Source organism: Equus asinus, chromosome 1 (genome assembly GCF_041296235.1).
Source record: "Equus asinus isolate D_3611 breed Donkey chromosome 1, EquAss-T2T_v2, whole genome shotgun sequence".
In the NCBI taxonomy this organism is placed as follows: domain Eukaryota; kingdom Metazoa; phylum Chordata; class Mammalia; order Perissodactyla; family Equidae; genus Equus; species Equus asinus.
Genome location: NC_091790.1, coordinates 89,057,291 through 89,078,027, shown reverse-complemented (window position 1 = coordinate 89,078,027; position 20,737 = coordinate 89,057,291).

The window sequence follows — 20,737 nt, the reverse complement described above, 5'->3', positions numbered from 1 at the left end:
CACCTGGTTCTGGCACGTCTGAGAGGTGGTTCCGGCATGCGCGACAGGTGATTCTGGAATGTCTGGCAAGTGGTTCTGGCGTAGCTGGCAGGTGATTTTGGCGTGTCCGGCAGGTGATTTTGGCGTGTCCGGCAGGTAGGTCTTGCGAGTCGAGCAGGTGGTTCCTGTATGCTTGGCAGGTGGTTCAGGCGTGTCCAGCATGTGGTTCCGTTGTGTCCAGTAGGTGGTTCCGGCATGTCCGGCATGTGGTTCTGGCACGTCTGAGAGGTGGTTCCGGCATGCCTGGCAGGTAATTCCGGAGTGTCTGCCAAGTGGTTCTGGCGTAGCCCACTGGTGGTCTTGGCGTGTCTGGCAGGTGGTTCCGGTGTGCTCGGCAGGTGGTTCCTGCAGGTCCGGCAGGTGGTTCTGGTCTGTCCATAGGTGGTTCCTACGTGTAAGGCACGTGGTTCCGGCAAGTATGAGAGGTGGTTCTCACATGCCCGTCAGGTGATTCCACAGAGTGCACCAAGTGGTTCTGGCGTAGCTGGCAGGTGATTTTGGCGTGTCCAACAGGTGGTTCCAGCGAGTTGAGCAGGTGTTTCTGGCGCGCTTGGCGTGTGCTTCCGGTGTCTTTGGCACATGGTTCTGGAACGTCTGAGAGGTGGTTGTGGCATGCCCGGCACGTGATTCTGGAGTGTCCGCCAAGAGGTTCTGGCGTAGCCGGCAGGTGATTTTGGCATCTGTGGCGGGTGGTTCCGGCGAGTCGAGCAGTTGGTTCCAGCGGGCTCGGCAGGTGCATCCGGTGTCTCTGGCACGTGGTTCTGGAGCGTCTGAGATGTGGTTCCAGCATGTCCGGCAGGTGATTCCGGAGTGTCTGCCGAGTGGTTCTGGCGTAGCCGTCAGGTGATTTTGGCGTGTCCAGCAGGTGGTTCTGGGGAGTGGATCAGGTTGTTCCGGCATACACGGCAGGTGGTTCAGGCGTGTCTGGCACATGGTTCTGGCACGTCTGAGAGGTGGTTCTGGCATGAGCGGCAGGTGATCCCGGAGAGTCCTCCAAGTGGTTCTGGCGTAGCCCGCAGGTGTTTTTGGTGTGTCCAGCAGGTGGTTCTCAGGAGTTGAGCAGGTGGTTCCGGCATGGTCGGCAGGTGGTTCAGGCAGGTCCGGCAGGTGGTTGCAGTCTCTCCATGACATGGTTCCGGCATGCCCGGAAGGTGATTCTGGAGTGTCCACCAAGTGTTTTTGGTGTAGCTGGCACGTGATTTTGGCGTGTCACGCAGGTGGTTCCGGCGTGTCCAGCAGGTGATTCCGGAGTGTCCCACATGTGGTTCTGGCACGTCTGATAGGTGGTTCCGGCATGCCCGGCAGTTGATTCCGGAGTGTCCCACATGTGGTTCTGGCACGTCTGAGAGGTGGTTCTGGCATGCCCAGCAGGTGATTCCGGAGTCTGCGGCATGTGGTTCTGGCACATCGTAGTGGTGGTTCCGACATGCCCTGCAGGTGATTCCAGAGTGTCCGGCAAGTGGTTCTGGCATAGCCGGCTAGTGATTTTGGCGTGTCCACCAGGTGGCTCCAGCGAGTCGAGCAGGTTGTTCCAGTGTGCTCAGCAGGTGGTTCAGGAGGGTCTGGCAGGTGTTTCCGGTGTGTCTGGTAGGTGGTTCTGGCATGTCTGGCACGTGGTTCTGGAACGTCTGAGTGGTGGTTCCGGCATGCTCAGCAGGCGATGGTGGAGTGTCTGCCGAGTGGTTCTGGCGTAGCCGGCAGGTGATTTTGGCATGTCCAGCAGGTGGTTCTGGGGAGTGGATCAGGTTGTTCTGGCATTCTGGGCAGGTGGTACCGGCGTGTCTGGCACATGGTTCTGGCACGTCTGAGAGGTGGTTCCGGCATGCCTGGCAGGTGATCCCGGAGAGCCATCCAAGTGGTTCTGATGTAGCCCGCAGGTGTTTTTGGCGTGTCAGGCAGGTGGTTCCGGCGTGTCCAGCAGGTGGTTCTGGTCTGTCTGGGATGTGGTTCCGGCATGTCCGGAATGTGGTTCTGGCACGTCTGAGAGGTGCTTCGGGCATGCCCGGCAGGTGATTCCTGGGTGTCCGCCAAGTGGTTCTGGAGTCACCAGCAGGTTATTTTGGCGTGTCTGGCAGGTCTTTCCTGTTTTTTGGGCTCGTGGCTCTGGCTTGTAAGACAGGTGTTGGTGGCATTTCTGGCCCCTGGTTCTGACATACTCCGCAGGTGGTTTCAGTGTTTCTGGCACCTGTTTGCGGCATATCCAACAGGTGTTTCCAATGTGTCTGGCATGTCGTTGTGCTACATTTGGAATCTGGTTCCGTCGTGTCTGTCGTGTGCGGCTGGCATGCTGAAGAGATGGTTCTGCAGTGTCAGAATCGTTGTCCCACTGTGTCCGGCAGGTGGTTACAGGTGGTTCTGGCATGCAACGTGGGTGCTTCTGGTGTACCTGTTGGGTCGTTCTCGCATGAATGTGTGGTTCTTTGAGAGTGTGCGGAGGGTGGTTTCTGATCCCCTTCAGGGGTGGTGCCAGTGCCTTGTGCCTCCTGCCTCTAGAGGAATGGAGGGCACGGCTGAGAGTAAAGGGTCTTTCTGACATTGGTGCTTTCTGACACTCCCCCAACCATTGCTCAAGGGCGGTTGGTTAAAAGCCTATTGTCTGTCTCCTCCTCAGCATGTGGAACCACAATCACCCGGGCCTCGTCCCCATTGCTCAAGGGGAAGATGTAGGCATTTCGTCTGAGCCGGGTTGGCAAGGTGGAAACGCGGCCGAAGCAGATGTTGCAGATTGGCGAGTTAAGGGCTGAAAAGACATGGCGTTCAGCTGCCTTTGTATGAGATGTTCCCAGGATGCTGTAAGAGCACTGTGGAAAGGGAGTTTTTTCTCCACTTCCTAAAGAGCTGGAAGCAGGACTGTTTATGGCTTGTCTCCAATTGAAGTATGGAGGCAGTGCTTTGTGTCTTCCACCTCTAGAGCAATGGATGGCACGGCTGAGAGCAAAGGGCCCTTTCTGACATTGGTGCTTTCTGACACTCCCCCAACCATTGCTCAAGGGCGGTTGGTGAAAAGCCTATTGTCTCTCTCCTACTAAGCAGGTGGAACCGCAATCATCTGGGCCTTGTCCCCATTGCTTAAGGGAAGTTGTAGGCATTTCTTCTGAGCCGGGTTGACAAGGTGGAAATGTGGCACATGCAGATGTTCCAGATCGGCGAGTGAAGTGCTGGAAGAAACGGCGTTCAGCTGCCTTTGTATGAGATGTTCCCTGGACACTCTAGGAGCACTATGGAATGCGAGCTCTTTCTCAGCGTCCTAAAGAGCTGGACGCAAGAAGGGTTGTGGTTCATCTGCCATTGAGGAGTGGAGCCAGAGCCAGTGCATTGTGCATTCCTCCTCTAGAGCAATTCGGGGCACGGCTGAGATCAAAGGGACCTTTCTGACATAGGTGCTTTCTGAAACTCTCTCCACCAGTGCACAATCGTGATGTGTAAAAAGCCTATTGTCTCTCTCCTCTTAAGCATGTGGAAGCACAGTCATATGGGCCTTGTCCCCGTTGCTCAAGGGGAGGATGTAGGCATTTCGTCAGAGCCTGGTTGGCAAGGTGGAAATGGGGCAGAAACAGAAGTTCCAAATCTGCGAGTTAAGGGCTGAAAAGAAATGGCGTTTCAGCTGCCTTTGTATGAGATGTTCCCTGGACGCTGTAAGATCACTGTTGAAAGCGAGTTCCTTCTCAGCTTCCTAAAGAGATGGAAGCAAGGTGGTCTGTGGCTTGACGCCCCTTGAGGGGTGGAGCAAGTGCATTGTGCATTCCACGTCTAGAGCAATGGAGGGCACGGCTGAGAGCAAAGGGGTCTTTCTGACATAGCTGCTTTCCGACACTCTCTCCAGCAGTGCACAATGGTGGTTGGAAAAAGGCGTGCAGTCCATCGCCTCCTAAGCACGTGGACGCTCAATCATTTGGGACTCAGCCCAGTTGCTTAAGGGGAAGAGGTAGGCATTTCATCTGAGCTGGGTTGGCAAGGTGCAATTGTGGCAGAAGCAGAAGTTCTAAAGTGGCGAGTTAAGGCTTGGCAAGAAAGGCCGTTTGACCTGCATTTCTATGACAGTTTCCCCAGAGGCGGTTCCCGGGAGTCTAGCAGGTGTTTCTGGCATGCTCAGCAGGTCGTTCCGGTCTTTCATGGAAGTGGTCTGGGGCGTCCAGCACGTGGTTCTGGCACATCTGAGGGGCGGTTCTGGCATGAACGGCAGGTTATTCCGGAGTGTCGGACAAGTGGTTCTGGCATAGCCGGCAGGTGATTATGGCGTATCCGGCAGATGGTGCCAGCAAGTCGAGAAGGTGGTTCCAGCATGCTCGTAAGGTGGTTCAGGCATGTCCGGAAGGTGGTTCCGGTCAGTCCCGGAGGGGGTTCCTGCGTGTCCGGCACGTTTTTCAGGCATGTCTGAGGGGTGGTTCCAGCATGCCTGACAGGTGATTCCAGAGTGTCCGCCAAGTGGTTCCCGCCTAGCCGGCAGGTGGTTCAGGCGGGTATGGCAGGTGGTTCTGGGGAATGGATCAGGTGGTTCCGGCATGCTCGGCAGGTGCTTCCGGCGTCTCCTGCACGTGGTTCTGGTACGTCTGAGAGGTGGTTCCCGCATGCCCAGCAGATGATTCCGGACTGTCCGCCACGTGGTTCTGGCACATCTGAGAGGTGGTACTGGCATGCCCGGCAGGTGATCCCGGAGAGTCCTCCCAGTGGTTCTGGCCTAGCCCGCAGGTGATTTAGGCGTGTCCGGCAGGTGGTACCGGCATGCTCGGCAGGTGGTTCAGGCAGGTCCGGTAGGTGGTTCCGGTCTGTCCAGTAGGTGGTTCCGGCATGTCCGGCATGTACTTCCGGCACGTCTGAGAGGTGGTTCCGGCATGCCTGGCTGCTCAATCCATAGAGTCCGCCACGTGGTTCTGGCCAAGCTGGCAGGTGATTTTGGCATCTCCGGCAGGTGGTTCTGGCGAGTCGAGCAGGAGGTTCCGGTGTGCTCAGCAAGTGCATCCGGTGTCTCTGGCACATGGTTCTGGCACGTCTGAGAGGTGGTTCCAGCAATGCCTGGCAGGTGATTCTGGAATGTCCGCCAAGTGGTTCTGGCGTAGCCGACAGGTGATTTTGCCGTGTCTGGAATGTGGTTCCGGCGACTCGGGCAGGTGGTTCCAGCGTGCTCGGCAGGTGGTTCAGGTGGGTCCGGCAGGTGGTTCTGGTCTGTTCTGGAGTTGGTTCTGGCATGTCCAGCACGTGGTTCTGGCACTTCTGAGCGGTGGTTTTGGCATGCCCGACAGTTGATTCCGGAGTGTCCGGCAAGTGGTTCTGGCGTAGCCGGCAGTTGATTTTGGCATGTCCGACAGGTGATTTTGGCATGTCCAGCAGGGGATTTTGACGTGTCCGGCAGGTGGTTCCTTTGTGTCCGGTAGGTGATTCTGGCGTGTCCGGCATGTGGTTCTGGCACGTCTGAGAGGTGTTTCCGGTCTGTCCTGTAGGTGGTTCTGGTGTGTCCGGCATGTGGTTCTGGCACATCTGAGAGATGTTTCCGGCATGCCCGGCGGGTCATTCCATAGAGTCCACCACGTGGCTCTGGCCTAGCCAGCAGGTGATTTTGGCGTGTCCGCCAGGTGGCTCCGGCATGCTCGGCAGGTGGTTCCGGCATGTCTGGCAGGTGGTTCCAGTGAGTCCGGTAGGTGTTTGCGGCGTGTCCGGCACGTGCTTCCGGCACGTCTGAGAGGTGGTTCCGTCATGCATCGCAGGTGATTCCGGAGTGTCCGCCAAGTGGTTCCGGCATACCCAGCAGGTGATTTTGGCGTGTCCAGCAGCTGTTTCTTGCAAGTCGAGCAGGTGGCTGCGGCATGCTGACCAGGTGCTTCCAGCGTCTCCAGCACGTGGTTCTGGTGTGTCTGAGAGCTGGTTCCGGCATGTCCGGCAGATGATTCCGGAGTGTCCACCAAGTGGTTCTGGCATACCCGGCAGGTGATTTTGGCGTGTCAGGTAGGTGGTTCCGGCGAGTCGAGCAGGTGGTTCCGGAGTGCTAGGCAGGTGGTTCAGGCGGGTCTGGCAGGTGGTTTTGGTCTGTTCGGGGTGTGGTTCCGGCATCTAATGCACATGGTTCTGGCACGTCTGAGAGGTGGTTCCGGCATGCCCGGCAGGTGTTTCCAGAGTGTCCGCCAAGTGGTTCTGGCGTAGTTGGCAGGTGATTTTGGCGTGACCGGCAGGTGGTTCCGGCAAGCCTGGGAGGTGATTCCAAAGTGTTCACCGACTGGTTGTGGCGTAGCCGGCAGGTGATTTTGGTGTGTCCGGCAGGTGGTTCTGGCGAGTCGAGCAGGTGGTTCCGGCGTGCTCGGCAGCTGCTTCCGGTGTCATTGGCATGTCGTTCTGGCATGGCTGAGAGGTGGTTCCGGCATGCCTGGCAGGTGATTCCAGTGTGTTCGCCAAGTGGTTCTGGCGTAGCCGGCAGGTGATTTTGCATGTCCGGCGGTGGTTCTGGCGAGTCGAGCCGGTGGTTCCGGCGTGTCCAGCAGGTGGTTCCGGTCTGTCCGGCAGGTGGTTCTGGGGTGTCCGGCACGAGGTTCTGGCACGTCTGAGAGGTTGTGCCGGCATGCCCTTCACGTGATTCCTGCTTGTCCGCCAAGTGGTTCTGGTGTAGCGGGCTGGTGATTTTGGAGTGTCCGGCAGGTGGGACCGGTGAGTCAAGCAGGTGGTTCAGGCGAGTGTTTCCTGTGCCTCCGATCTGTCCGGGAGATCGTTCCGGCCTGTCTGGCATGTGCTTCTGGCTCGTCTGAGAAGTTGTGCTGGCATGCCCGGCAGGTGATTCTGGAGTGTCCGGCAAGTGGTTCTGGTGTAGCCGGCAGGTGATTTTGCTGTGTCCGTCAGGTGGTTCCCGAGAGTCGAGCAGGAGGCTCCAGCATGCTCGGCAGGTGCTCCGGAGTCTCCGGCACGTGGTTCTGGCACGTCTGAGAGGTGGTTCCGGCATGCCCGGCAGGTGATTCCGGAGTGTCCGGCAAGTGGTTCTGTCGTAGCCAACAGGTGATTTTGGCATGTCTGTCAGGTGGGTCCGGTGAGTCAGGCAGGTGGTTCCTGCGAGTTTGGCTGTGGGTTCCGGTCTGTTCTGGAGGTGGTTCTGACGTGTCCGGCACGTGCTTCAGGCACGTCTGAGAGATTGTGCTGGCATGCCCGGCAGGTGATTGTGGAGTGTCCAGTAAGTGGTTCTGGTGTAGCCGGCAGGTGATTTTGCCATGTCCAGCAGGTGGTTCCGGCGAGTCGAGCATGCGGCTGTGGCGTGCTCGGCAGGTGCTTCCGGTGTCTAGGTATTCGGTTCGTGAACGTCTGAGAGGTGGTTCAGGCATGCCCGGCAGGTGATTCCGGAGTGTCCGGCAAGTGGTTCTGGCGTAGCCGGCAGGTGATTTTGGCGTCTCCGGCAGTTGGTCCTGCGAGTCGAGCAGGTGGTTCCGGTGTGCTCAGCAGGTGGTTCAGGCGGGTCCGGCAGGTGGTTCCAGTCTCTCCATGACGTGGTTCCAGCGTGTCCGGCACGTGGTTGTGGTACGTCTAAGAGGTGGTTCCGGCAAGCCCGGCAGGTGATTCCGAGTGTCCGCCAAGTGGTTCTGGCTTACCCAACAGGTGATTTTGGCATGTCCGGCAGGGGTGTCTGGCGAGTCGAGCAGGTGGTTCCGGCGAGTTTGTCAGTAGGTTCCGGTCTGTCCTGGAGGTGGTTCCAGCATGTCCGGCACCTGGTTCTGGCACGTCTGAGAGGTGGTTCCGGCATGCGCGACAGGTGATTCTGGAATGTCTGGCAAGTGGTTCTGGCGTAGCTGGCAGGTGATTTTGGCGTGTCCGGCAGGTGATTTTGGCGTGTCCGGCAGGTAGGTCTTGCGAGTCGAGCAGGTGGTTCCTGTATGCTTGGCAGGTGGTTCAGGCGTGTCCAGCATGTGGTTCCGTTGTGTCCAGTAGGTGGTTCCGGCATGTCCGGCATGTGGTTCTGGCACGTCTGAGAGGTGGTTCCGGCATGCCTGGCAGGTAATTCCGGAGTGTCTGCCAAGTGGTTCTGGCGTAGCCCACTGGTGGTCTTGGCGTGTCTGGCAGGTGGTTCCGGTGTGCTCGGCAGGTGGTTCCTGCAGGTCCGGCAGGTGGTTCTGGTCTGTCCATAGGTGGTTCCTACGTGTAAGGCACGTGGTTCCGGCAAGTATGAGAGGTGGTTCTCACATGCCCGTCAGGTGATTCCACAGAGTGCACCAAGTGGTTCTGGCGTAGCCGGCAGGTGATTTTGGCGTGTCCAACAGGTGGTTCCAGCGAGTTGAGCAGGTGTTTCTGGCGCGCTTGGCGGGTGCTTCCGGTGTCTTTGGCACATGGTTCTGGAACGTCTGAGAGGTGGTTGTGGCATGCCCGGCACGTGATTCTGGAGTGTCCGCCAAGAGCTTCTGGCGTTGCCGGCAGGTGATTTTGGCATCTGTGGTGGGTGGTTCCGGCGAGTTGAGCAGTTGGTTCCAGCGGGCTCGGCAGGTGCATCCGGTGTCTCTGGCACGTGGTTCTGGAGCGTCTGAGATGTGGTTCCAGCATGTCCGGCAGGTGATTCCGGAGTGTCTGCCGAGTGGTTCTGGCGTAGCCGTCAGGTGATTTTGGCGTGTCCAGCAGGTGGTTCTGGGGAGTGGATCAGGTTGTTCCGGCATACACGGCAGGTGGTTCAGGCGTGTCTGGCACATGGTTCTGGCACGTCTGAGAGGTGGTTCTGGCATGAGCGGCAGGTGATCCCGGAGAGTCCTCCAAGTGGTTCTGGCGTAGCCCGCAGGTGTTTTTGGTGTGTCCAGCAGGTGGTTCTCAGGAGTTGAGCAGGTGGTTCCGGCATGGTCGGCAGGTGGTTCAGGCAGGTCCGGCAGGTGGTTGCAGTCTCTCCATGACGTGGTTCCGGCATGCCCGGAAGGTGATTCTGGAGTGTCCACCAAGTGTTTTTGGTGTAGCTGGCACGTGATTTTGGCGTGTCACGCAGGTGGTTCCGGCGTGTCCAGCAGGTGATTCCGGAGTGTCCCACATGTGGTTCTGGCACGTCTGATAGGTGGTTCCGGCATGCCCGGCAGTTGATTCCGGAGTGTCCCACATGTGGTTCTGGCACGTCTGAGAGGTGGTTCCGGCATGCCCGGCAGGTGATTCCGGAGTCTGCGGCATGTGGTTCTGGCACATGGTAGTGGTGGTTCCGACATGCCCTGCAGGTGATTCCAGAGTGTCCGGCAAGTGGTTCTGGCATAGCCGGCTAGTGATTTTGGCGTGTCCACCAGGTGGCTCCAGCGAGTCGAGCAGGTTGTTCCAGTGTGCTCAGCAGGTGGTTCAGGAGGGTCTGGCAGGTGTTTCCGGTGTGTCCAGTAGGTGGTTCTGGCGTGTCTGGCACGTGCTTCCGGCGCGTCTGAGAGGTGGTTCCAGCATGCCCAGCGGGTGATTCCATAGAGTCCGCCACGTGGTTCTGGCCAAGCCGGCAGGTGATTTTTGCGTCTCCGGCAGGTGGTTCCGGCGAGTCGAGCAGGATGTTCCGGCATGCTCGGCAGGTGCATCTGGTGTCTCTGGCACGTGGTTCTGTCACGTCTGAGAGGTGGTTCCAGCATGCCTGGCAGGTGATTCCGGAGTGTCCTTCAAGTGGTTCTGGCGTAGCCGCCAGGTGATTTTGCCGTGTCCGGCATGTGGTTCCGGCAATCGAGCAGGTGGTTCCAGCGTGCTCGGCAGGTGGTTCAGGTGGGTTCGGCAGGTGGTTCTGGACTGTCCTGGAGGTGGTTCCGGCATGTCCAGCACGTGGTTCTTGGATGTCTGCGAGGTGGTCCCGGCATGCCCGACAGGTGATTCCGGAGTGTCCGGCAAGTGGTTCTGGCGTAGCCGGCAGGTGATTTTGGCCTGTCCAGCATGTGATTTTGGCGTGTCCGGCAGGTGATTTTGGCGTGTCTGGCAGGTGATGTTGGCGTGTCCGGCAGGTGTTTCTGGCGAGCTGTTCAGGTGGTTTCGGCTTTCTCGGAATGTGATTCCGGAGTGTCCCTCAGGTGGTTCTGGTCTGTCCGGTAGTGGGTTCCGGCGTGTGCCGCATGTGGTTCTGGTACGTCTGAGTGGTGGTTCCCGCATGCCCAGCAGGTGATTCCGGACTGTCCGCCACGTGGTTCTGGCACATCTGAGAGGTGGTACCGGCATGCCCGGCAGGTGACCCCGGAGAGTCCTCCCAGTGGTTCTGGCCTAGCCCGCAGGTGATTTAGGCGTGTCCGGCAGGTGGTACCGGCATGCTCGGCAGGTGGTTCAGGCAGTTCCGGTAGGTGGTTCCGGTCTGTCCAGTAGGTGGTTCCGGCATGTCCGGCATGTACTTCCGGCACGTCTGAGAGGTGGTTCCGGCATGCCTGGCTGCTCAATCCATAGAGTCCGCCATGTGGTTCTGGCCAAGCTGGCAGGTGATTTTGGCATCTCCGGCAGGTGGTTCCGGCGAGTCGAGCAGGAGGTTCCGGTGTGCTCGGCAGGTGGTTCAGGTGGGTTCGGCAGGTGGTTCTGGACTGTCCTGGAGGTGGTTCCGGCATGTCCAGCACGTGGTTCTTGGATGTCTGCGAGGTGGTCCTGGCATGCCCGACAGGTGATTCCGGAGTGTCCGGCAAGTGGTTCTGGCGTAGCCGGCAGGTGATTTTGGCCTGTCCAGCATGTGATTTTGGCGTGTCCGGCAGGTGATTTTGGCGTGTCCGGCAGGTGATGTTGGCGTGTCCGGCAGGTGTTTCTGGCGAGCTGTTCAGGTGGTTTCGGCTTTCTCGGAATGTGATTCCGGAGTGTCCGGCAGGTGGTTCTGGTCTGTCCGGTAGTGGGTTCCGGCGTGTGCCGCATGTGGTTCTGGTACGTCTGAGTGGTGGTTCCCGCATGCCCAGCAGGTGATTCCGGACTGTCCGCCACGTGGTTCTGGCACATCTGAGAGGTGGTACCGGCATGCCCGGCAGGTGACCCCGGAGAGTCCTCCCAGTGGTTCTGGCCTAACCCGCAGGGGATTTTGTCGTTTCTGGCAGGTGGTTCCAGCATGCTCGGCAGGTGGTTCAGGCAGTTCCGGTAGGTGGTTCCGGTCTGTCTGAGAGGTGGTTCCGGCATGCCCGACAGGTGATTCCGGAGTGTCCGGCAAGTGGTTCTGGCGTAGCCGGCAGGTGATTTTGGCGTGCCCGGCAGGTGATTTTGATGTGTCCGGCAGGTGTTTCTGGCGATCTGTTCAGGTGGTTCCAGGGTGTCCGGCACGTGCTTCCGGCACGTCTGAGAGGTGGTTCCGGCATGCCCGGCAGGTGATTCCGGAGTGTCCGGCAAGTGGTTCTGTCGTAGCCAACAGGTGATTTTGGCATGTCCGGCAGGGGTGTCTGGCGAGTCGAGCAGGTGGTTCCGGCGAGTTTGTCAGTAGGTTCCGGTCTGTCCTGGAGGTGGTTCCAGCATGTCCGGCACCTGGTTCTGGCACGTCTGAGAGGTGGTTCCGGCATGCACGACAGGTGATTCTGGAATGTCTAGCAAGTGGTTCTGACGTAGCTGGCAGGTGATTTTGGCGTGTCCGGCAGGTAGGTCTTGCGAGTCGAGCAGGTGGTTCCTGTATGCTTGGCAGGTGGTTCAGGCATGTCCAGCATGTGGCTCCGTTGTGTCCAGTAGGTGGTTCCGGCATGTCCGGCATGTGGTTCTGGCACGTCTGAGAGGTGGTTCCGGCATGCCTGGCAGGTAATTCCGGAGTGTCTGCCAAGTGGTTCTGGCGTAGCCCACTGGTGGTCTTGGCGTGTCTGGCAGGTGGTTCCGGTGTGCTCGGCAGGTGGTTCCTGCAGGTCCGGCAGGTGGTTCTGGTCTGTCCATAGGTGGTTCCTACGTGTAAGGCACGTGGTTCCGGCAAGTATGAGAGGTGGTTCTCACATGCCCGTCAGGTGATTCCACAGAGTGCACCAAGTGGTTCTGGCGTAGCCGGCAGGTGATTTTGGCGTGTCCAACAGGTGGTTCCAGCGAGTTGAGCAGGTGTTTCTGGCGTGCTTGGCGGGTGCTTCCGGTGTCTTTGGCACATGGTTCTGGAACGTCTGAGAGGTGGTTGTGGCATGCCCGGCACGTGATTCTGGAGTGTCCGCCAAGATCTTCTGGCGTTGCCGGCAGGTGATTTTGGCATCTGTGGTGGGTGGTTCCGGCGAGTTGAGCAGTTGGTTCCAGCGGGCTCGGCAGGTGCATCCGGTGTCTCTGGCACGTGGTTCTGGAGCGTCTGAGATGTGGTTCCAGCATGTCCGGCAGGTGATTCCGGAGTGTCTGCCGAGTGGTTCTGGCGTAGCCGTCAGGTGATTTTGGCGTGTCCAGCAGGTGGTTCTGGGGAGTGGATCAGGTTGTTCCGGCATACACGGCAGGTGGTTCAGGCGTGTCTGGCACATGGTTCTGGCACGTCTGAGAGGTGGTTCTGGCATGAGCGGCAGGTGATCCCGGAGAGTCCTCCAAGTGGTTCTGGCGTAGCCCGCAGGTGTTTTTGGTGTGTCCAGCAGGTGGTTCTCAGGAGTTGAGCAGGTGGTTCCGGCATGGTCGGCAGGTGGTTCAGGCAGGTCCGGCAGGTGGTTGCAGTCTCTCCATGACGTGGTTCCGGCATGCCCGGAAGGTGATTCTGGAGTGTCCACCAAGTGTTTTTGGTGTAGCTGGCACGTGATTTTGGCGTGTCACGCAGGTGGTTCCGGCGTGTCCAGCAGGTGATTCCGGAGTGTCCCACATGTGGTTCTGGCACGTCTGATAGGTGGTTCCGGCATGCCCGGCAGTTGATTCCGGAGTGTCCCACATGTGGTTCTGGCACGTCTGAGAGGTGGTTCCGGCATGCCCGGCAGGTGATTCCGGAGTCTGCGGCATGTGGTTCTGGCACATGGTAGTGGTGGTTCCGACATGCCCTGCAGGTGATTCCAGAGTGTCCGGCAAGTGGTTCTGGCATAGCCGGCTAGTGATTTTGGCGTGTCCACCAGGTGGCTCCAGCGAGTCGAGCAGGTTGTTCCAGTGTGCTCAGCAGGTGGTTCAGGAGGGTCTGGCAGGTGTTTCCGGTGTGTCCAGTAGGTGGTTCTGGCGTGTCTGGCACGTGCTTCCGGCGCGTCTGAGAGGTGGTTCCAGCATGCCCAGCGGGTGATTCCATAGAGTCCGCCACGTGGTTCTGGCCAAGCCGGCAGGTGATTTTTGCGTCTCCGGCAGGTGGTTCCGGCGAGTCGAGCAGGATGTTCCGGCATGCTCGGCAGGTGCATCTGGTGTCTCTGGCACGTGGTTCTGTCACGTCTGAGAGGTGGTTCCAGCATGCCTGGCAGGTGATTCCGGAGTGTCCTTCAAGTGGTTCTGGCGTAGCCGCCAGGTGATTTTGCCGTGTCCGGCATGTGGTTCCGGCAATCGAGCAGGTGGTTCCAGCGTGCTCGGCAGGTGGTTCAGGTGGGTTCGGCAGGTGGTTCTGGACTGTCCTGGAGGTGGTTCCGGCATGTCCAGCACGTGGTTCTTGGATGTCTGCGAGGTGGTCCCGGCATGCCCGACAGGTGATTCCGGAGTGTCCGGCAAGTGGTTCTGGCGTAGCCGGCAGGTGATTTTGGCCTGTCCAGCATGTGATTTTGGCGTGTCCGGCAGGTGATTTTGGCGTGTCTGGCAGGTGATGTTGGCGTGTCCGGCAGGTGTTTCTGGCGAGCTGTTCAGGTGGTTTCGGCTTTCTCGGAATGTGATTCCGGAGTGTCCCTCAGGTGGTTCTGGTCTGTCCGGTAGTGGGTTCCGGCGTGTGCCGCATGTGGTTCTGGTACGTCTGAGTGGTGGTTCCCGCATGCCCAGCAGGTGATTCCGGACTGTCCGCCACGTGGTTCTGGCACATCTGAGAGGTGGTACCGGCATGCCCGGCAGGTGACCCCGGAGAGTCCTCCCAGTGGTTCTGGCCTAGCCCGCAGGTGATTTAGGCGTGTCCGGCAGGTGGTACCGGCATGCTCGGCAGGTGGTTCAGGCAGTTCCGGTAGGTGGTTCCGGTCTGTCCAGTAGGTGGTTCCGGCATGTCCGGCATGTACTTCCGGCACGTCTGAGAGGTGGTTCCGGCATGCCTGGCTGCTCAATCCATAGAGTCCGCCATGTGGTTCTGGCCAAGCTGGCAGGTGATTTTGGCATCTCCGGCAGGTGGTGCCGGCGAGTCGAGCAGGAGGTTCCGGTGTGCTCGGCAGGTGGTTCAGGTGGGTTCGGCAGGTGGTTCTGGACTGTCCTGGAGGTGGTTCCGGCATGTCCAGCACGTGGTTCTTGGATGTCTGCGAGGTGGTCCTGGCATGCCCGACAGGTGATTCCGGAGTGTCCGGCAAGTGGTTCTGGCGTAGCCGGCAGGTGATTTTGGCCTGTCCAGCATGTGATTTTGGCGTGTCCGGCAGGTGATTTTGGCGTGTCCGGCAGGTGATGTTGGCGTGTCCGGCAGGTGTTTCTGGCGAGCTGTTCAGGTGGTTTCGGCTTTCTCGGAATGTGATTCCGGAGTGTCCGGCAGGTGGTTCTGGTCTGTCCGGTAGTGGGTTCCGGCGTGTGCCGCATGTGGTTCTGGTACGTCTGAGTGGTGGTTCCCGCATGCCCAGCAGGTGATTCCGGACTGTCCGCCACGTGGTTCTGGCACATCTGAGAGGTGGTACCGGCATGCCCGGCAGGTGACCCCGGAGAGTCCTCCCAGTGGTTCTGGCCTAACCCGCAGGGGATTTTGTCGTTTCTGGCAGGTGGTTCCAGCATGCTCGGCAGGTGGTTCAGGCAGTTCCGGTAGGTGGTTCCGGTCTGTCTGAGAGGTGGTTCCGGCATGCCCGACAGGTGATTCCGGAGTGTCCGGCAAGTGGTTCTGGCGTAGCCGGCAGGTGATTTTGGCGTGCCCGGCAGGTGATTTTGACGTGTCCGGCAGGTGTTTCTGGCGATCTGTTCAGGTGGTTCCAGGGTGTCCGGCACGTGCTTCCGGCACGTCTGAGAGGTGGTTCCGGCATGCCCGGCAGGTGATTCCGGAGTGTCCGGCAAGTGGTTCTGTCGTAGCCAACAGGTGATTTTGGCATGTCCGGCAGGGGTGTCTGGCGAGTCGAGCAGGTGGTTCCGGCGAGTTTGTCAGTAGGTTCCGGTCTGTCCTGGAGGTGGTTCCAGCATGTCCGGCACCTGGTTCTGGCACGTCTGAGAGGTGGTTCCGGCATGCACGACAGGTGATTCTGGAATGTCTAGCAAGTGGTTCTGACGTAGCTGGCAGGTGATTTTGGCGTGTCCGGCAGGTGATTTTGGCGTGTCCGGCAGGTAGGTCTTGCGAGTCGAGCAGGTGGTTCCTGTATGCTTGGCAGGTGGTTCAGGCGTGTCCAGCATGTGGTTCCGTTGTGTCCAGTAGGTGGTTCCGGCATGTCCGGCATGTGGTTCTGGCACGTCTGAGAGGTGGTTCCGGCATGCCTGGCAGGTAATTCCGGAGTGTCTGCCAAGTGGTTCTGGCATAGCCCGCTGGTGATCTTGGCGTCTCTGGCAGGTGGTTCCGGTGTGCTCGGCAGGTGGTTCCTGCAGGTCCGGCAGGTGGTTCTGGTCTGTCCATAGGTGGTTCCTACGTGTAAGGCACGTGGTTCCGGCAAGTATGAGAGGTGGTTCTCACATGCCCGTCAGGTGATTCCACAGAGTGCACCAAGTCGTTCTGGCGTAGCCGGCAGGTGATTTTGGCGTGTCCAACAGGTGGTTCCAGCGAGTTGAGCAGGTGTTTCTGGCGTGCTTGGCGGGTGCTTCCGGTGTCTTTGGCACATGGTTCTGGAACGTCTGAGAGGTGGTTGTGGCATGCCCGGCACGTGATTCTGGAGTGTCCGCCAAGAGCTTCTGGCGTAGCCGTCAGGTGATTTTGGCATCTGTGGCGGGTGGTTCCGGCGAGTCGAGCAGTTGGTTCCAGCGGGCTCGGCAGGTGCATCCGGTGTCTCTGGCACGTGGTTCTGGAGCGTTTGAGATGTGGTTCCAGCATGTCCGGCAGGTGATTCCGGAGTGTCTGCCGAGTGGTTCTGGCGTAGCCGTCAGGTGATTTTGGCGTGTCCAGCAGGTGGTTCTGGGGAGTGGATCAGGTTGTTCCGGCATACACGGCAGGTGGTTCAGGCGTGTCTGGCACATGGTTCTGGCACGTCTGAGAGGTGGTTCTGGCATGAGCGGCAGGTGATCCCGGAGAGTCCTCCAAGTGGTTCTGGCGTAGCCCACAGGTGTTTTTGGTGTGTCCAGCAGGTGGTTCTCAGGAGTTGAGCAGGTGGTTCCGGCATGGTCGGCAGGTGGTTCAGGCAGGTCCGGCAGGTGGTTGCAGTCTCTCCATGACGTGGTTCCGGCATGCCCGGAAGGTGATTCTGGAGTGTCCACCAAGTGTTTTTGGTGTAGCTGGCACGTGATTTTGGCGTGTCACGCAGGTGGTTCCGGCGTGTCCAGCAGGTGATTCCGGAGTGTCCCACATGTGGTTCTGGCACGTCTGATAGGTGGTTCCGGCATGCCCGGCAGTTGATTCCGGAGTGTCCCACATGTGGTTCTGGCACGTCTGAGAGGTGGTTCCGGCATGCCCGGCAGGTGATTCCGGAGTCTGCGGCATGTGGTTCTGGCACATGGTAGTGGTGGTTCCGACATGCCCTGCAGGTGATTCCAGAGTGTCCGGCAAGTGGTTCTGGCATAGCCGGCTAGTGATTTTGGCGTGTCCACCAGGTGGCTCCAGCGAGTCGAGCAGGTTGTTCCAGTGTGCTCAGCAGGTGGTTCAGGAGGGTCTGGCAGGTGTTTCCGGTGTGTCCAGTAGGTGGTTCTGGCGTGTCTGGCACGTGCTTCCGGCGCGTCTGAGAGGTGGTTCCAGCATGCCCAGCGGGTGATTCCATAGAGTCCGCCACGTGGTTCTGGCCAAGCCGGCAGGTGATTTTTGCGTCTCCGGCAGGTGGTTCCGGCGAGTCGAGCAGGATGTTCCGGCATGCTCGGCAGGTGCATCTGGTGTCTCTGGCACGTGGTTCTGTCACGTCTGAGAGGTGGTTCCAGCATGCCTGGCAGGTGATTCCGGAGTGTCCTTCAAGTGGTTCTGGCGTAGCCGCCAGGTGATTTTGCCGTGTCCGGCATGTGGTTCCGGCAATCGAGCAGGTGGTTCCAGCGTGCTCGGCAGGTGGTTCAGGTGGGTTCGGCAGGTGGTTCTGGACTGTCCTGGAGGTGGTTCCGGCATGTCCAGCACGTGGTTCTTGGATGTCTGCGAGGTGGTCCCGGCATGCCCGACAGGTGATTCCGGAGTGTCCGGCAAGTGGTTCTGGCGTAGCCGACAGGTGATTTTGGCCTGTCCAGCATGTGATTTTGGCGTGTCCGGCAGGTGATTTTGGCGTGTCTGGCAGGTGATGTTGGCGTGTCCGGCAGGTGTTTCTGGCGAGCTGTTCAGGTGGTTTCGGCTTTCTCGGAATGTGATTCCGGAGTGTCCCTCAGGTGGTTCTGGTCTGTCCGGTAGTGGGTTCCGGCGTGTGCCGCATGTGGTTCTGGTACGTCTGAGTGGTGGTTCCCGCATGCCCAGCAGGTGATTCCGGACTGTCCGCCACGTGGTTCTGGCACATCTGAGAGGTGGTACCGGCATGCCCGGCAGGTGACCCCGGAGAGTCCTCCCAGTGGTTCTGGCCTAGCCCGCAGGTGATTTAGGCGTGTCCGGCAGGTGGTACCGGCATGCTCGGCAGGTGGTTCAGGCAGTTCCGGTAGGTGGTTCCGGTCTGTCCAGTAGGGGGTTCCGGCATGTCCGGCATGTACTTCCGGCACGTCTGAGAGGTGGTTCCGGCATGCCTGGCTGCTCAATCCATAGAGTCCGCCATGTGGTTCTGGCCAAGCTGGCAGGTGATTTTGGCATCTCCGGCAGGTGGTTCCGGCGAGTCGAGCAGGAGGTTCCGGTGTGCTCAGCAAGTGCATCCGGTGTCTCTGGCACATGGTTCTGGCACGTCTGAGAGGTGGTTCCAGCAATGCCTGGCAGGTGATTCTGGAATGTCCGCCAAGTGGTTCTGGCGTAGCCGACAGGTGATTTTGCCGTGTCCGGAATGTGGTTCCGGCGACTCGAGCAGGTGGTTCCAGCGTGCTCGGCAGGTGGTTCAGGTGGGTCCGGCAGGTGGTTCTGGTCTGTTCTGGAGTTGGTTCTGGCATGTCCAGCACGTGGTTCTGGCACTTCTGAGCGGTGGTTTTGGCATGCCCGACAGTTGATTCCGGAGTGTCCGGCAAGTGGTTCTGGCGTAGCCGGCAGTTGATTTTGGCATGTCTGACAGGTGATTTTGGCATGTCCAGCAGGGGATTTTGACGTGTCCGGCAGGTGGTTCCTTTGTGTCCGGTAGGTGATTCTGGCGTGTCCGGCATGTGGTTCTGGCACGTCTGAGAGATGTTTCCGGCATGCCCGGCGGGTCATTCCATAGAGTCCACCACGTGGCTCTGGCCTAGCCAGCAGGTGATTTTGGCGTGTCCGCCAGGTGGCTCCGGCGTGCTCGGCAGGTGGTTCCGGCATGTCTGGCAGGTGGTTCCAGTGAGTCCGGTAGGTGTTTGCGGCGTGTCCGGCACGTGCTTCCGGCACGTCTGAGAGGTGGTTCCGTCATGCATCGCAGGTGATTCCGGAGTGTCCGCCAAGTGGTTCCGGCATACCCAGCAGGTGATTTTGGCGTGTCCAGCAGCTGTTTCTTGCAAGTCGAGCAGGTGGCTGCGGCATGCTGACCAGGTGCTTCCAGCGTCTCCAGCACGTGGTTCTGGTGTGTCTGAGAGCTGGTTCCGGCATGTCCGGCAGATGATTCCGGAGTGTCCACCAAGTGGTTCTGGCATACCCGGCAGGTGATTTTGGCGTGTCAGGTAGGTGGTTCCGGCGAGTCGAGCAGGTGGTTCCGGAGTGCTAGGCAGGTGGTTCAGGCGGGTCTGGCAGGTGGTTTTGGTCTGTTCGGGGTGTGGTTCCGGCATCTAATGCACATGGTTCTGGCACGTCTGAGAGGTGGTTCCGGCATGCCCGGCAGGTGTTTCCAGAGTGTCCGCCAAGTGCTTCTGGCGTAGTTGGCAGGTGATTTTGGCGTGACCGGCAGGTGGTTCCGGCAAGCCTGGGAGGTGATTCCAAAGTGTTCACCGACTGGTTGTGGCGTAGCCGGCAGGTGATTTTGGTGTGTCCGGCAGGTGGTTCTGGCGAGTCGAGCAGGTGGTTCCGGCGTGCTCAGCAGGTGCTTCCGGTGTCATTGGCATGTCGTTCTGGCATGGCTGAGAGGTGGTTCCGGCAAGCCCGGCAGGTGATTCCGAGTGTCCGCCAAGTGGTTCTGGCTTACCCAACAGGTGATTTTGGCATGTCCGGCAGGGGTGTCTGGCGAGTCGAGCAGGTGGTTCCGGCGAGTTTGTCAGTAGGTTCCGGTCTGTCCTGGAGGTGGTTCCAGCATGTCCGGCACCTGGTTCTGGCACGTCTGAGAGGTGGTTCCGGCATGCGCGACAGGTGATTTTGGAATGTCTGGCAAGTGGTTCTGGCGTAGCTGGCAGGTGATTTTGGCATGTCCGGCAGGTGATTTTGGTGTGTCCGGCAGGTAGGTCTTGCGAGTCGAGCAGGTGGTTCCTGTATGCTTGGCAGGTGGTTCAGGCGTGTCCAGCATGTGGTTCCGTTGTGTCCAGTAGGTGGTTCCGGCATGTCCGGCATGTGGTTCTGGCACGTCTGAGAGGTGGTTCCGGCATGCCTGGCAGGTAATTCCGGAGTGTCTGCCAAGTGGTTCTGGCGTAGCCCACTGGTGATCTTGGCGTGTCTGGCAGGTGGTTCCGGTGTGCTCGGCAGGTGGTTCCTGCAGGTCCGGCAGGTGGTTCTGGTCTGTCCATAGGTGGTTCCTACGTGTAAGGCACGTGGTTCCGGCAAGTATGAGAGGTGGTTCTCACATGCCCGTGAGGTGATTCCACAGAGTGCACCAAGTGGTTCTGGCGTAGCCGGCAGGTGATTTTGGCGTGTCCAACAGGTGGTTCCAGCGAGTTGAGCAGGTGTTTCTGGCGTGCTTCGCGGGTGCTTCCGGTGTCTTTGGCACATGGTTCTGGAACGTCTGAGAGGTGGTTGTGGCATGCCCGGCACGTGATTCTGGAGTGTCCGCCAAGAGGTTCTGGCGTAGCCGGCAGGTGATTTTGGCATCTGTGGTGGGTGGTTCCGGCGAGTCGAGCAGTTGGTTCCAGCGGGCTCGGCAGGTGCATCCGGTGTCTCTGGCACGTGGTTCTGGAGCGTCTGAGATGTGGTTCCAGCATGTCCGGCAGGTGATTCCGGAGTGTCTGCCGAGTGGTTCTGGCGTAGCCGTCAGGTGATTTTGGCGTGTCCAGCAGGTGGTTCTGGGGAGTGGATCAGGTTGTTCTGGCATACACGGCAGGTGGTTCAGGCGTGTCTGGCACATGGTTCTGGCACGTCTGAGAGGTGGTTCTGGCATGAGCGGCAGGTGATCCCGGAGAGTCCTCCAAGTGGTTCTGGCGTAGCCCGCAGGTGTTTTTGGTGTGTCCAGCAGGTGGTTCTCAGGAGTTGAGCAGGTGGTTCCGGCATGGTCGGCAGGTGGTTCAGGCAGGTCTGGCAGGTGGTTGCAGTCTCTCCATGACGTGGTTCCGGCATGCCCGGAAGGTGATTCTGGAGTGTCCACCAAGTGTTTTTGGTGTAGCTGGCACGTGATTTTGGCGTGTCACGCAGGTGGTTCCGGCGTGTCCAGCAGGTGATTCCGGAGTGTCCCACATGTGGTTCTGGCACGTCTGATAGGTGGTTCCGGCATGCCCGGCAGTTGATTCCGGAGTGTCCCACATGTGGTTCTGGCACGTCTGAGAGGTGGTTCCGGCATGCCCGGCAGGTGAT